The sequence below is a fragment of the Schistocerca serialis genome, chromosome 2, assembly GCF_023864345.2.
Source record: "Schistocerca serialis cubense isolate TAMUIC-IGC-003099 chromosome 2, iqSchSeri2.2, whole genome shotgun sequence".
In the NCBI taxonomy this organism is placed as follows: Eukaryota; Metazoa; Arthropoda; class Insecta; order Orthoptera; family Acrididae; genus Schistocerca; species Schistocerca serialis.
In genome coordinates this window covers 411,165,337-411,181,922 of record NC_064639.1, presented here as the reverse complement: position 1 = coordinate 411,181,922, position 16,586 = coordinate 411,165,337, and the positions used below count along the sequence as shown (strand labels likewise).

Genomic DNA, 16,586 nt, shown 5'->3' with positions numbered 1-16,586 from the left:
GCCCTACTCTCCGCCTCATCCCTGCACACTCCGACTAACAATACTTTACTGTCTTCCACCCCTACCTTGCTATCCCTCCCCCCTTCCTGCCCCACGTTCCTCCTTACCCCCAACCAGTTGCCTCTCCCACCATGCACTGCTGCTTGCAGTCTGTCTCTGTTTGACAAAGGCCTTGTTGGCTGAAAGCTTACTTTCTGACAGTCTTTTTGTTGTGCCTATCGCAACTCAGTATCTCCGCTATATGGTGTGTAGCTATCAGCTGACAGCAGTGATCCCCTTTCCATTGACATATAGTGCTTCACAGCTGCGGGATCTGCATGGTGTCTGTTCTTTGGAAGGAACAGACACTGTAAATTCATAAAATTGGTAAACCTGACTGGGCAATGGATCCACTTTCTTCAGAGCAAATGCACAAAAGACGTCCGACCTCCTGTGGGAATTTCTGAGTAATAAACGGGAGTATAATGGACAGGGACTATGGACAGGTGGTGCTCGGTGGGAGTGTGGATGGGCCGTGAGGCGTACCAAGGTAGTCCGTGCAGTTGCAATAATGCTGTGTCCTGGATGGCACAGTGGTTATCGCACCTGCCTAGTAAGCAGGAGATCCCGGGTTCGAATGCCAGTCCGGTACAAATTTTCGCTTGACACTGATGATTCTGCTTAATGTCCCATTGCAGCTGACAGCAGTGATTGCCTTTCAATTTACATATAGTGTTTCACAACTGCAGGATCTGCATGGTGTCTGTTCTTTTGAAGGAACACACCACACAGTCATACATATATATATTGGCCTTTACAAATGTCTGCTTGTGTTTGTATATGTGCGGATGGATATGCGTGCCTGTGCGAGTGTATACCTGTCCTTTTTTCCCCCTAAGGTAAGTCTCTCCACTCCCGGGATTGGAATGACTCCTTACCCTCTCCCTTAAAACCCACATCCTTTCGTCTTTCCCTCTCCTTCCCTCTTTCCTGATGAAGCAACCGTTCGTTGTGAAAGCTTGAATTTTGTGTGTGTGTTTGTGTTTGTTTGTGTGTTTATCAACATGCCAACGCTTTATATATATATAAGATTTCTTTGTAGCTGTTCACCCTAATATTCTGATTTGGAATTTTGTAATAGTTCCTGGTATGTAGGTTTTTTTTAAATTTTTTTTTATTTTTTTATTTGTACATACAGAAGCCTTTTTATTCTTAATTTAAATGACCACGATGTTTCGTCTATAAATTCTACTAAATTTGTCTTCGTCTATTATAACACTTTTCAGGTACAGGTGACTGATTTATGTTATGTTTTCCAGATACCCTAATTAACACCTGAATGGTAAAATAAATCATACGATATTGGCTGTTAATGTAATAGGAAATATATTATATCTGGCACGTAAGTACATTTCTTAAAGCATTCCCCATATACAGCACTGTGCTTCAGAACCTGGTGCAACCAAATCCTGCAATCTTCTTGTTAACTGAATGGAGACTGGACACTAGACTTCACATTTCCTCTTTAATTTACAGTACTGAACAGTCACAACATTTGTTTTTCTCGTAGATATGCCAGGCCACTTCAGTTAAAATTCCAGAAAGTTGATTTCTATGTTTGTCACAATGGGACATAAAAAAGCTTACGCATAAAATATGTAAAACTCATTCTGGCTTAATATGGCACACTAATGACATCAAAAGTGAGACTCCTGAATTAGAATATATTAGACTACAATGGATCACCATTCATTGGACTTATTCGACAGACTGCACTGACATAAAAAACACACAAACCATCAAAATGAATAAATGATGACTACCGCCCTGTAATTATATTTGGGAGTCCTTAGGAAAACATTAAATAAAATATAACACAACAACAAGTGAAATCTAATACTCATATTAATATCCTCTAAACTGATCTGGTCATCTACCATGTAATTTAACCATTGTATGTAGACAGACTGTGAAGGCCGAAGTGAGACATTACATTTAAGGAACTGTATATTTAAGCCTTAAACCTGTTAAGAACCAGTCTGTAGGATATGTTGTAGAAGGAAGAAAATAACAGCCAATATTAATTTGGAACCACTCTGTCAGAAAGCGTATGAGCAGATACAAATCTTTTCTGAGGTGACAAACTCTACAACAACACGTGATAACTAGAGCTGTAAAACTTTATATCTCCCTCCAAAGTTATTCAGTCCAACTCCACTACTAAATGCTTTGACACGGATGCCACAAGTTTCCCCAAGTGAAATTTCCTAATATTTCCCTGACTTCGAGACAAGTTGTAGCATTTTTCCATGACAAATTTTGAGGTCTCAAGGGTAAGTTAAGATGTAAGTTGACAATCCGTCTTTGCAGCTATGGTACAAGAAATGATAGTGCAAACAAGGACGTATCTAAAAAAAAACTTGCAAGCAGAAGGTGTTTCCTGATATGAGCAAAACTCTTAAGTACTTACATCAACATCTTTTGTAATGAACTGTTTTTAGATGGCGAAAGCACACCAAATGGTATGTGTGTTTCATTAAGACCGTTCATGTTATTTTATTTCAATAAAACAGAACACTTTTGGTGACAAAAATACGCATTTCCTTGGAGTCGCAGGACAGATTTAAAGTACCTTCACTGGTTTCAGAACTAACCTCAGAAAAAAGTTTGTCTCTTCACTGAAGTGTATACAACAGGAAAGAAACGTGTAAAACACCACCACAGATGACTGCCACTGTGTTTTATAGGTATTGTGTGACGTTTCTTTCGAGAAATAGATGAGTACATACCAGTGCCAGTGCCTGACACAACTGTCTTCTTCTTATTGCCCATACCTTCTAATATATAAACTACTTTTGAAGTGCCAAAATTTACTAGAACAAACAAAATATGTATAAAATGTTGGACTATACAACATACTTGCAGAGAGACAGTCACAATTCCCAAAATCCACGCCCATAGCCTCTGGCCTGCTGAGGAGCACTGCAGTCCTGGGTCCGTGAACAAACCACAAGGATCTGCTGCATTAAACCATTCACAAATAGTCCCAGGTTGTGGCCAGATCGGTGAGACTAGATTCTACGGGCAGGGCCTGCACATTAGTGGGAAATGAAGGGCTTCAGATCCGCAGGCCTGATCTATTAGAGATCCCTGCAGAAACGGTCTGAGGTTTTGGCCCGGCGTGGAAATCCACTCCTGTGGCCAGTTTTTCATGAATCACAGACAGCATGTTGATGAAATGAGACCACGGATTGATCAATCCATGCAACAGATGACTTGTTCAAATACTTTGAGCATCGATAATAAAGAGGATAGGTAGCAACTCAACATAAAGATGATTGCTGAGCCACAGACAGGCATGTAGAAAAGACAATCACACTCTCACAACTAAATTTTTAGCCATAGCTTTTACCAGAAAATGACAGCACACACATATTTACACAATCACTCAGACACAATTCATGCACACACGACCGCCATCTCCAGCCGCTGTGTCTACAGTCCCTGAGAAACAGATCCAAAGAAACCACACCTCATGCCTCCCTGCCTCTCTTTGGCAACTGCTAGGCTAGTGGCAAGAAGTGGTTGCAGCACTGACTGCAAGCTGAGGGGAGTTGTAGGAAGGGGAGAAATAGTAGTACTGAGGGAGTAGGAAGCCGCGCACATACTCACCTGCACCCAGCCAGCGACAATGCATGACACCTCAGTAAATGAACCATTTCATCTACTGAGACAAAAACGAGATTTTTTTCAAATTTTGCTGATATTTCCTTGATATGTTTGAAATTCCCTGATCTCCCTGATTTCCAGAGCCTGTGGCAACCCTGTTTGACTTAATAAGGCAGTTCAAACCAATATTTCCATCTCTCCCATATCACTACCCTGCGCTCTTTAAACTTTAATACAGACAACAAACTGCTCTCATCTCAATGTCAATGAGTTAAAAAATTATAATTTAGATGTGCAAGATGCATAGTACATGGCAAAGGAACTGTATAACCATCAATTACAATTATAAAACACAGGGATGGCATTCCACTTCTAATCCCTATATGTTACACGAGCATCATTTTTCATAAAAAGGGAGCTACAAAGAAAGAGGCATAACATGACTGCCATTAATTAAGTTATATTTTCCTTTTACACCCCAGATGATTGAGAAAATATCCATACATTATTACTAAAAACTGCTAATAGTCAGTTTTTTTTGAGTTTATATACACTGCGGAACAAAAGCTCTGTCTTTAAGATACTACTATTTTATTTGAGGAGCTATACCATGGCTCTGTGAAGCTGTTGTATCTGTTGTATTTTTCAGTTGTTTCGCTATGCCTCACTAGAGTTTCTCAATTAAAACTAAGGTCTGACCAGAATCTCTTTTGTTTTGAAATGCAAATATGTTGTAATAAACCAGTATTACAGACACAAGAAGGGACATTCACTAATTCACTAATAACAAATATCTATGCCCTAGAAGACATCACTGTTGATTCTTTCATGTGTTTCAAGGGTAATTTGTTAATGCAATTTAAAACATCAATATGCATCATACTAAAAGGAGTGATATGTGTTCATTGCGCAACTGGCAAGATGTATGCGAGGTGGTTGTACGTCATCTGCAGTCCTAATCATTGTGTGGAAGGGCATACCAATTTACTGCTTGCATGAAGCCAGAACAAACGTTTAACCACCTTTGTAGAATGAGCTAGATAGGAGTTGTGACTCATCCCAGCAAGATGACAGTAATGCGTGCTAATAAGTCTGGGTCTGCTTCTTGGGTGGCCTGCAGTGCACATACAGAGATGAGGAAAGATATCTTTGCATTCCTGGGAATTTTGGCACTAAATTAGCTATTCACCCACCATCCTCTCACAAAAACCAGTATGTATTCAAGGGGTAACAGAGAACCCTGGTCTCGGTTTAGGCTGATCAGCAAGCATAAGTTATCAGAAGGACCCATGCAGTAATGATGTTACAGTTTGGTTTCACAGTGGAAATTTGGTGAGTAGTGGTACATTTCTGGAAAGATGGCAAAGGTACTTTAATAACCTGCTGAATTGTGAGATACAGCCAGCAGAGGATATCTCTAATGATTGTGAGCAATGATTAGAGGATGAACAGCCACTGGATGACCTTGGGTTAGAGGACGTTAAAAAAGCTTTAAGGAAATTGGCACTGATAGCATTCCTGCAGAACTGCTAAAATGTGGAGGAGCAACATTAGAACAGTCTCTGTTTGAACTTATCATCCTCACATGGGAACAGGAAAGGATACCTGATGAATGGAATGAAGGAATATTATGTCCATACATAAAAAGGGGCGACCGAATGGAGTGTAGAAACCACCATGGAATCACCCTTCTGAACCTGGGGTACAAAGTGTTATCTAATATTATTTTTGATCGGCTACTTCCACAGGTGGATAAAGAAATTGGAATATACCAAAGCAGATTTCGACGAGGAAGGTCAATAAGAGACCAGATTTTCAACCTGCGCCAAATTTTGGAGAAAACTGTTGAATATAGAATTGGAACACATCACCTCTTTACTGACTTTAAGGCTGCATATGCTGGCATCAATAGAAACCAGTTTTTCCATGCCTTACAGGATATGGGGATACATGGAAAGCTCCTGGGAATGATTAAAATGATGATGTCTGACATAAGAAACTGCATTCGAGTTTGAGGAAATTACTCAGAACCCCTGGAAATAAAAAATGGGCTACATCAAGGAGATGCATCAGATGCGTATTACTTAATGTAGCACTCGAGAAGGAGATTAGGAAAGCAAGCCTACAGACCAGGGGCACCATCTTCTAAAAGTCAGTGCAGATTTTAGCATATGCAGATGACGTACACATCATAGCACGGACAGTACCAGCACTGAAAGAAGCTTTTACAGCCTTAAGTCAAGAAAGTAAGAAGATAGGTCTTATGATAAATGAAGATAATACTAAATACATGGGCTTTGGGAAAGTATATCAACCCAATATGCCGTCAACTTTCAGTGCGAATGGATACACACTTGAAAGGGCTGGTAGCTTCAAGTATCTTGGTTCTACAGTCACCTGCATTAATGACATCTCAACTGAAATTAAGATTAGGCTGATATCAGTAAATAAGTCATATTTTGCCTTGAGTAACTTATTCTGGTCATGACTCCTCAGTCGCCCAACAAAATTCACTATTTATAAAACCTTTATTAGACCAGTTCTCACTTATGCTTTGGAAACATGGCCCTTGACGGAAACCGATGCAAGGCTGCCTGATGGATATGAGAGGAAAGTTTTGAGGAGAATAACTGGTGCTGTATGACAGAGAACAATGAACGAAAAGGTACAGTGCAGAATTGTACACTATACAGGGTGTTACAAAAAGGTACGGCCAAACTTTCAGGAAACATTCCTCACACAAAGAAAGAAAATATGTTATGTGGACATGTGTCAGGAAACACTTACTTTCCATGTTAGAGCTCATTTTATTACTTCTCTTCAAATCTCATTAATCATGGAATGGAAACACACAGGAACAGAACGTACCAGCGTGACTTTAAACACTTTGTTACAGGAAATGTTCAAAATGTCCTCCGTTAGCGAGGATACATGCATCCACCCTCCATCGCATGGAATCCCTGATGCGCTGATGCAGTCCTGGAGAATGGCGTATTGTATCACAGCCGTCCACAATACGAGCACGAAGAGTCTCTACATTTGGTACCGGGTTGCGTAGACAAGAGCTTTCAAATGCCCCCATAAATGAAAGTCAAGAGGGCTGAGGTCAGGAGAGCGTGGAGGCCATGGAATTGGTCTGCCTCTACCAATCCATCGGTCACCGAATCTGTTATTGAGAAGCGTACGAACACTTCGACTGAAATGTGCAGGAGCTCCATGGTGCATGAACCACATGTTGTGTCGTACTTGTAAAGGCACATGTTCTAGCAGCACAGGTAGAGTATCCCATATGAAATCATGATAACGTGCTCCATTGAGCATAGGTGGAAGAACATGGGGCCCAATCAAGACATTACCAACAATGCCTGCCCAAATGTTCACAGAAAATCTGTGTTGATGAGGTGATTGCACAATTGCGTGCAGATTCTCGTCAGCCCACACATGCAGAGTGTGAAAATTTACAATTTATTCACGTTGGAATGAAGCCTCATCCGTAAAGAGAACATTTGCACTGAAATGAGGATTGACACATTGTTGGATGAACCATTCGCATAAGTGTACCCGTGGAGGCCAATCAGCTGCTGATAGTGCCTGCACACGCTGTACATGGTACAGAAACATCTGGTTCTCCCGTAGCACTCTCCATACAGTGACGTGGTCAACGTTACCTTGTACAGCAGCAACTTCTCTGACGCTGACATTAGGAATATCGTCAACTGCACGAAGAATTGCCTCGTCCATTGCAGGTGTCCTCATCATTCTAGGTCTCCCCCAGTCATGAGTCATAGGCTGGAATGTTCCGTGCCCCCCAAGACGCCGATCAATTGCTTCGAACGTCTTCCTGTCGGGTACACCTTCGTTCTGGAAATCTGTCTCGATACAAACTTACTGCGCCACGGCTATTGCCCTGTGCTAATCCATACATCAAATGGACGTCTGCCAACTCCGCATTTCTAAACATTGCACTGACTGCAAAACCACGTTCGTGATGAACACTAACCTGTTGATGCTATGTACTGATGTGCTTGATGCTAGTACTGTAGAGCAATGAGTCGCATGTCAACACAAGCACCGAAGTCAACATTACCTTCCTTCAATTGCGCCAACTGGCAGTGAATCGAGGAAGTACAGTACATACTGATGACACTAAAATGAGCTCTAACATGGAAATTAAGCATTTCCGGACACATGTCCACATAACATCTTTTCTTTATTTGTGTGTGAGGAATGTTTCCTGAAAGTTTGGCCATACCTTTTTGTAACACCCTGTATATGCTGATGCTCCTGTAACAAAAATCATATGATGAGGAAGGATAAGACGGGCAGGTCATTTGGCAAGAATGGAGGAGTCTGAGGTGATAACGAGGATTCTCTTTGGTAATCCAGGAGGACAAAGAGGGCAAGGTCAACCTTGAGCAAGATGGCTGGATGGAGTGGAAGAAGACCTACAGAAGCTAGTACGCAGAAACTGGACGAGAGTAGCATATGACTTTGATGGATGGCAGCAGCTCGTTGGGAAGTCCAAGGTTCATCCTGGACTGTAGTGCCACAGAAGAAGAAGAAGAAGAAGAAGAAGGAGAAGTGGCACATTAGTTTCCCTGATTGTCAATCAGGAATGAAGTGAAGGAGATGGAGTGATGGTGTAAAGGCTGGGTTGAGCAGGAAACCTTCAACATACAAAAACAAATACATCACAGGATCAAATCAAATCAAAGTAGTCAGAGACAACAATGCACACAGTGCTTCAAACTTCGTATCAAACTCTGCTACAGAGATAGTGGGTATGTCAGCTGTTGTTAAGCGTGGAGCAAAGTTTGGAAACACAATCAGTAATACAGAAAAAGAATGTGCCAGTTCTACTGAAAGTGACTGTGTTGTTCTCACAGTGGCATCAAATGATGCTTTCCGCAATGAGCACAGTTCATTTGTTAAAAAATTGGTCATTGTCTTGCTGTTGCTGTCGACAATAAATGTGACAGTGATGAATCTGTAGTGACCTCCATAGATTCCACACTCAAGATCTGGGCATGCAGTTGTAAGACGTGCTACAGAGTGAACTACATAGATTCCACACTCAAGATCTGGGCATGCAGTTTCAAGACTTGCCACAGAAGTTGGCAGATCCTATAACTATCAGCGGCCGCCACTCATGGATGCACGTGCATCCTCTCCTCTGTGCACTCTACTGGCCAGCCAACAGCTTACAGATGTGAGCCCGGCCAACCTCACTCTCAGTTACATGTTGACATTCTGACTAGGTCTATTGAACTAGTAGTGTAGCCACTCTGTGGCAAGTGTCTTCTTTCAACAAGATATTTCTAGACGTAATAAAGTGTTGTGTCTGCTGTTGTCTGTGCTCTCTTGTTGTCAGAACAGAATCTACCTCCGAAATTTGATTTGGTAGATTGGTCTTGTGTGAATAGTGAGATTCAACAAATGAATCAAAAATTAAAATACCTTTGATGTTTAAAAATGTAAGACTTACGGATGTCAGCAGTTATGAAAAAGCTAGTTTCACAATGCACTGACAACACCTAAATCTATCTGCTAAGAAGAGATTTGCATCAGATATAAACAAAGCTATTGATGAAATAATGCGCGACAGCAGCTGTGAAAACAAATGAACTGTCACTCTAAATGATTACACGGAGGGAAACCAGTGAAAGTGGGCTATTCCAACTAGATCATTAACAATCCAGAACAAGTATTAAGTACACAGGTGGAAGTAAATACTAGTGTGTGTGTTCCATGTATGAATATGCCGCACAGACTGCAATCCACATGAATGTAATCTATAATTTTTGCATTATAATGTACAGGATTTAGGAAGCAAAACAGGTGTTTTTGTATTTACCACAGGATTGGCTCCTCATTTTGCTATTACAGAACACCAACAGTCAACGGACAAAAACCATTATTTTAAATTAGAAGGCTATAACCTATCAACATTCTACTGTAGAATACATATTAAAGGTGGTGGTGCAGCCATTTACTCAAGAAAATGTAAATTTATAAGTGCTTTGCGTGTTCAAGTTCTGCATTGACAAAGGTTTCAAAACTGCAGTTCTCTCAAATTCCTGCTTCACGTTGTCTCTTTCTTTGTCTCACACACACACACACACACACACACACACACACACACACACACACATATATATATATATATATATAGTTCACCTTGTGGAAATTTTGATGCTTTCCTGAAATTACTTGATGGAGTTTTGATTAAATTAATGTCAGCGTGTAAAAGTGTAAATCCCATCACACTTGGAGATATGAACTTCAACACTTTACATAACTGCCATGAAAGCAAACATTTTATAAATTTTATTCTATCTTGTGGGGCTAAAGATCTACTTGGACTAGTGGTAACTACAACAGATAACACACATAGCTGTCAACAGTTCACATTATAACAAATTACGACCACCCACCTGTGCCATTAGATGTTAAAACTAAAGCCCTGAGAGAAAAAATGGTAAACATGTATAGCTTGCACAGACTGACTACCTCCAAGTTCACAAAGAATTCTACAAGCAGTAAAAGTATCAGTGCCGCAAAGAAGTTGAAGGTTAAATGGAGAGAGAATTAGCCAACAGTTACAAAGCTCAGATACTGTTTCAGAGTCATGCTGGACATTTGTAACTGAAATCAGAACCAACACAACAGAAACTAAAATTAATAATGTGGAATTAACTGTGAATAATGATGTCATTTTGACCTACTCTAGTTGGCAATATTTTTAATAATGATGTTACAGGTACTGTCAAAAATGATGTCTACACGAAACTGGTTGAACGGTATACATTTGAGTCCACTAACAAATAGAACTGCAGTACACTACAGCAGTAAGTGTAAATGACATCCTGCAGCTTACTGACAACCACAGTAACAAAAAATCTGGAAGATTAGTTGAAATTTCATCATATCTATTTAAGAACTGTAAACATGAACTAGTGAAACCATTATTTCATTTAATAAAAAGTGTTCTTGAAGACAATGTATTTCCTGATAAGTTGCAACTGACCATAGTCCAACCATTACACACAAAAATGGCAAATTATGTTCAGAACTACAGACCCATTGCCATACTCTCAACATTTAGCAAACTGATTGAGAAAATAATGTTAAAAGGAATCTTGGAACATTACAACAATGTTGACCTAGTAGGTGATTCCAGCTTGGCTTCAGAGAGGTCAAAGTACCATGTCATCAGCAGTACAGTTTTCCACAATGCACTTGAAAAAATAAATGAAAAGCCCAAGCAACTGGAGTATTCCTGGACCTCTCACAAGCCTTTGATAGAGTGCATCATAACATGCTCTTATCACAACTGCGATGAGTGGTGTCATTGGAAAATTCAAGCAATTTCTGGAAACATATTTAAAAGGTAGACAACTGTATACAGAAAGTATATATCGTAATGAAGAAATGATGGAGAGGATATAGTCAAAAATAAGTAACACATTTTATATGAAACCATTTGTAGAACGTAAGTACTTTAGGATTAAAGGAGACACTCACCAAAAAGCAGGCTAACACAAAAGAAGAAGAACTTGCTAGCTTTCAGAGTTATCCCTTGATGAGCTAGAGTAAAATAAACACACCTGTGATTGTGTGGGATTTTTTTTCCACTCTAGATTTGACAGTGTCTAGCAAGAAAATTAGGATTGTGTCAGTATATTCGCATTGTGAAGGGACTGATCAAGATAAGATGGATAGTTTTTATGAGGCACTCAGTGATGTAGTTGTTAGAGTAAAGGACAAGGATAGTGTTCTGCTCATGGGTGATTTTTAACGCCAGGATTGGAAATCGAACAGAAGGGTATGAAAAGGTTATGGGTAAATTTGGAGAGGATATGGAGGCCAACAGGAACGGGCAGCAACTCTTGGATTTCTGTGCCAGTATGGGCTTAGTAATCACAAACTCCTTTTTTAAACATAAGAACATTCACCGGTATACTTGGGAAGGCAGGGGAACCAGATCTGTCATTCACTATATAATAACAGATCAGGAATTCAGGAAGGCTGTGAGGGACACACGTGTATTCAGGGGACTCTTTGATGACACTGATCATTATTTAATCTGCAGTGAAATTGGGATTGCGAGGCCGAAAGTGCAGGAGGTCAGGTCCATATGTAGGAGGATAAGAGTGGAGAAACTTCAGGATAAGGAAATCAGGCACAAGTACATAACAGCGAAATTGGGATTGCGAGGCCGAAAGTGCAGGAGGTCAGGTCCATATGTAGGAGGATAAGAGTGGAGAAACTTCAGGATAAGGAAATCAGGCACAAGTACATAACAGCGATCTCAGAAAGGTACCAGTTAGTTGAATGTAGTCAATTACAGTCATTGGAAAAGGAATGGACAAGGTACAGGGACACAGTACTAGAAGTGGCTAAAGAATGTCTTGGAACAGTAGTGTGTAAAAGTAGGAGGAAGCAAACAGCTTGGTGGAATGACACAGTCAAGGCAGCCTGTAAAAGGAAAAAGAAGGCGTATAAAAAATGGCTACATACTAGAACTCAGGTAGACAGAGAAAGTTATGTTGAAGAAAGAAACAAAGCCAAACAGATAATTGCAGCATCCAAGAAGAAATCTTGGGAAGACTTTGGAAACAGGTTGGAGACTTTGGGTCAAGCTGCTGGAAAACCATTCTGGAGTGTAATTAGCAGTCTTCGAAAGGGAGGTAAGAAGGAAATGACAAGTATTTTGGACAGGTCAGGAAAACTGCTGGTGAATCCTGTGGATGCCTTGGGCAGATGGAGGGAATATTTTGAAGAGTTGCTCAATGTAGGTGAAAATACGATCAGTAATGTTTCAGATTTCGAGGTAGAATGGGATAGGAATGATGATGGAAATAGGATCACGTTTGAGGAAGTGGAGAAAATGGTCAATAGATTGCAGTGCAATAAAGCAGCTGGGGTGGATGAAATTAAGTCGGAACTCATCAAGTACAGTGGAATGTCAGGTCTTAAATGGCTACACAGGATAATTGAAATGGCCTGGGAGTCGGGACAGGTTCCATCAGACTGGACAAAAGCAGTAATCACACCAATCTTTAAACATGGAAACAGAAAAGATTGTAACAACTACAGAGGTATCTCTTTAATCAGCGTTGTGGGTAAAATCTTCTCAGGTATTGTTGAAAGGAAAGTGCGAGTATTAGTTGAGGAGCAATTGGATGAAAATCAGTGTGGGTTTAGGCCTCTTAAGAGGTTGTCAGGACCAGATCTTTAGCTTACGACAAATAATGGAGAAGTGTTATGAGTGGAACAGGGAATTGTATCTATGCTTTATAGATCTAGAAAAGGCATATGACCGGGTTCCTAGGACGAAGTTATTGTCTGTTCTACGAGATTATGGAACAGGAGGCAAACTTTTGCAAGCAATTAAAGGTCTTTACATGGATAGTCAGGCAGCAGTTACAGTTGACGGTGAACTGAGTTCATGGTTCAGAGTAGTTTCAGGGGTAAGACAAGGCTGCAACCTGTCTCCACTGTTGTTCATATTATTTATGGATCATATGTTGAAAACAATAGACTGGCTGGGTGAGATTAAGATATGTGAACACAAAATAAGCAATCTTGCATATGCAGATGACTTAGTTGTGATGGCAGATTCGATTGAAGGTTTGCAGAGTAATATTTCAGAGCTAGATCAGAAATGTAAGGACTATGGTATGAAGATTAGCATCTCCAAAACGAAAGTAATGTCAGTGGGAAAGAAATATAAACAGATTGAGTGCCAAATAGGAGGAACAAAGTTAGAACAGGTGGACGGTTTCAAGTACTTAGGATGCATATTCTCACAGGATGGCAACATAGTGAAAGAACTGGAAGCGAGGTGTAGCAAGGCTAATGCAGTGAGCGCTCAGCTACGATCTACTCTCTTCTGCAAGAAGGAAGTCAGTACCAAGACTAAGTTATCTGTGCACCGTTCAATCTTTCGACCAACTTTGTTGTATGGGAGCGAAAGCTGGGTGGATTCAGGTTACCTTATCAATAAGGTTGAGGTTACGGATATAAAATTAGCTAGAATGATTGCAGGTACTAGTAGATGGGAACAATGGCAGGAGGGTGTCCACAATGAGGAAATCAAAGAAAAACTGGGAATGAGCTCTATAGATGTAGCAGTCAGGGCGAACAGGCTTAGATGGTGGGGTCATGTTACACGCATGGGAGAAGCAAGGTTACCCAAGAGACTCATGGGTTCAGCAGTAGAGGGTAGGAGGAGTCGGGGCAGACCGAGGAGAAGGTACCTGGATTCGGTTAAGAATGATTTTGAAGTAATAGGTTTAATATCAGAAGAGGCACCAATGTTAGCACTGAATAGGGGATCATGGAGGAATTTTATAAGGGGGGCTATGCTCCAGACTGAACGCTGAAAGGCATAATCAGTCTTGATGATGATGATGATCTAGCTTGTCAAAGGATAACTCTGAAAGCCAGTATGTTTTCTTTCTTTTGAATGTGCCCATCAACAACTCAATGCTCCCGCTTTATGAATGGCCTCCTTTAATCCCAAAGTAATATACATTTTGGTGTTCCTTAGGCATCCATTTTAGGTCCATTTCTGTTTATGTGTTACATTAATGACTTCTCATGTTCTATAGATATTAAGTACTTGATTACTATGTATGCTGCTGACACATCTGGTGTCTATCTGTTGTGCCCACAGTGGTCCAGTCTAGTTAAGGAGATTCAAAACTTTACTGAAAACATTAGAGCTCGCTTTGGAAGAGAGAACCTCAAAGTTAACATAGAAAAAACTAATTATTCTTCACTTTAAACCAAGTGGTCTAAATAGTCAAAATATTGTGACTGATGAAATTCTGTCATAAACCTGTTTGGAATGTAAATTTTTGGGTTTATACATAGATGACCAATTTTCATGGAAGCAGCATGTTGATGACGTCTGAAAAATAAATAAATAAATAAATAAATATATCAAAATAAAAAAATAAAATAAAAATTGTACCTTAATTCTGACATCCTAAAGACACCCATAAAGAAAACTCAAAAATTTTTGTATCACTGGAGCTGTACTTTAGATTTTTGCCACAAAACCACAGCAATGAGAAGTCAGGCAAGATGGCGACAAGCATAAAGAAAGTGTATGTTATACCTGAAATGTATTCACGTCAGTCTGCCACAACAGTGTAATGACGCTTCAGAAAAGATTCACCAGGCGCCAATGGGATGCACAGTTTAAGGTTTCAGGATACCTCTGCATGAGGAAATCAAGGGGTCGGCCTGCAGTGAGTGAAGAAATGGCTGAGTGCCTGCAGGTGAGTTTGGCACGTAGACCACTGAATTGTGGTAAATTGGCTCTTGCCGTGACTGGAGATCGATTATGGACTTCAACTACCAACAGGATGGTGCTCCACACCATTGGATCACAATGTATGTAAATTCTTAAACAGGAAACTGAGGAACTGATGGATCTGTCAAAGTAGAGTTGACAATCAGCAATTCATGTCGTGGCCTCCACACTCTCTTGACCTAACCCATGCACTTTTTTGTGTGGGGTTACGTGAAAGGTTACGAAAAGGGTTTCCATAATGCAGAAGAGGGCATTGAGGATCATAGCAAAAGTAAAACAAGGAACATCTTGCAAAAGCTTATTCACTTGACTCAATATTCTCAAAGTTTATGCCATGTACATTATAGAAACATTATGCTACTGAAAGAAGAAACAAAGGTCAAAACAGGAACATGGAAATTCATAACCATGATACAAGGCTCAAAAAGACTTTCACATGGTTAACAGAAGATTAACTTAAACAGCAAAAAGCCTCTATGTCAAAGGAGTGTGTCTCGTAATTTATTGCCCAAGTTAAGATGTTGATATGGGTTGCTTTTAAAAAATGACTCAAACATTTGTATAATATAAAACATAATGTACAAAACAAGTCCAGTAATTGTGCCATATTATAAAATGTTTGTAATATGTAACTGTAAATAATTTATACATTGCTAACAATGCCATGCATGTAAATTTACCTGCTACAAGCAGATAATAACAAGAATTTCAAGAGTACTAAGGCAGAGACTTGAAACAATGAAGTAATCATATTACTTCAAGTGAGTAATCTCATGATCTGTGTGTGTGTGTGTGTGTGTGTGTGTGTGTGTGTGTGTGTGTGACTCCCAACTCATGTTTTGCTTATAAACACCTCAGACAGCCCCTTTTCTTTGCATTCAGCAAAGTAATGAAAGAGTTTGACAAGCGTAGTTGTGCCCAAAATGATGATGGGACATTTTTGATACAGAGTACAAATTTAGGAAGTTTTTAGAACAATCAGAAGAATATTTGTGTCTTACAAGTAATAAGGAGGAGAACGAGAGATGAATGAGTTAAATAGGAAACTGGAACATCTTAAAATTACACCAAAGGCAAACGGTTGAAGTAAGCTTCATTACAGCAAGTAAATTTAATACTGATAATTTGTTGAGCATGTCAAAAATAGTTAAATCTTATTTAACAATAACAAGACATCAGAACACAAGAAGAATCTCCAATAATTTCCACTGTAGCAAATACAGCGAGAAACAAAGTGAACACACCAAATATGTTTAGCTGGAGCTCTGAGCACCATCAACAATAGATTAGCTTAGCTAATTTGGTGCTGATAAAATGTGACAGGACCCACTACTGTTTACAATAGAAGTCACTCTTCATGTTGTTTACAGCAAAGGTTGTGTGGACATTTTAGAGGACCAAGTGCACCCAATAACATAGATATTGTACGTTAACAAGCACAATGTCTTCGTAGATGACAATGTCTGAATTTGTACTCCTAAACTGTTTCGGTGTGGTTTCAGAAAATGTAGATAAATTTAAGAATGTCCCCCGGTGCCTCCAGTCACTCAACTAGAGAAATAATGAGCAGCACTGGAAAATTTCAGAGTAGTGAACTTGATGGAGATTTCCT

General features: G+C 39.9%; 1 protein-coding gene across 5 annotated transcripts in view; it reads right to left on the bottom strand.

Moving 5' to 3' along the window:
- The window catches only part of LOC126457249 (serologically defined colon cancer antigen 8 homolog), a 234,878-nt gene that overhangs the window by 176,351 nt on the left and 41,941 nt on the right, over window positions 1-16,586 (bottom strand). The window lies entirely within an intron of this gene.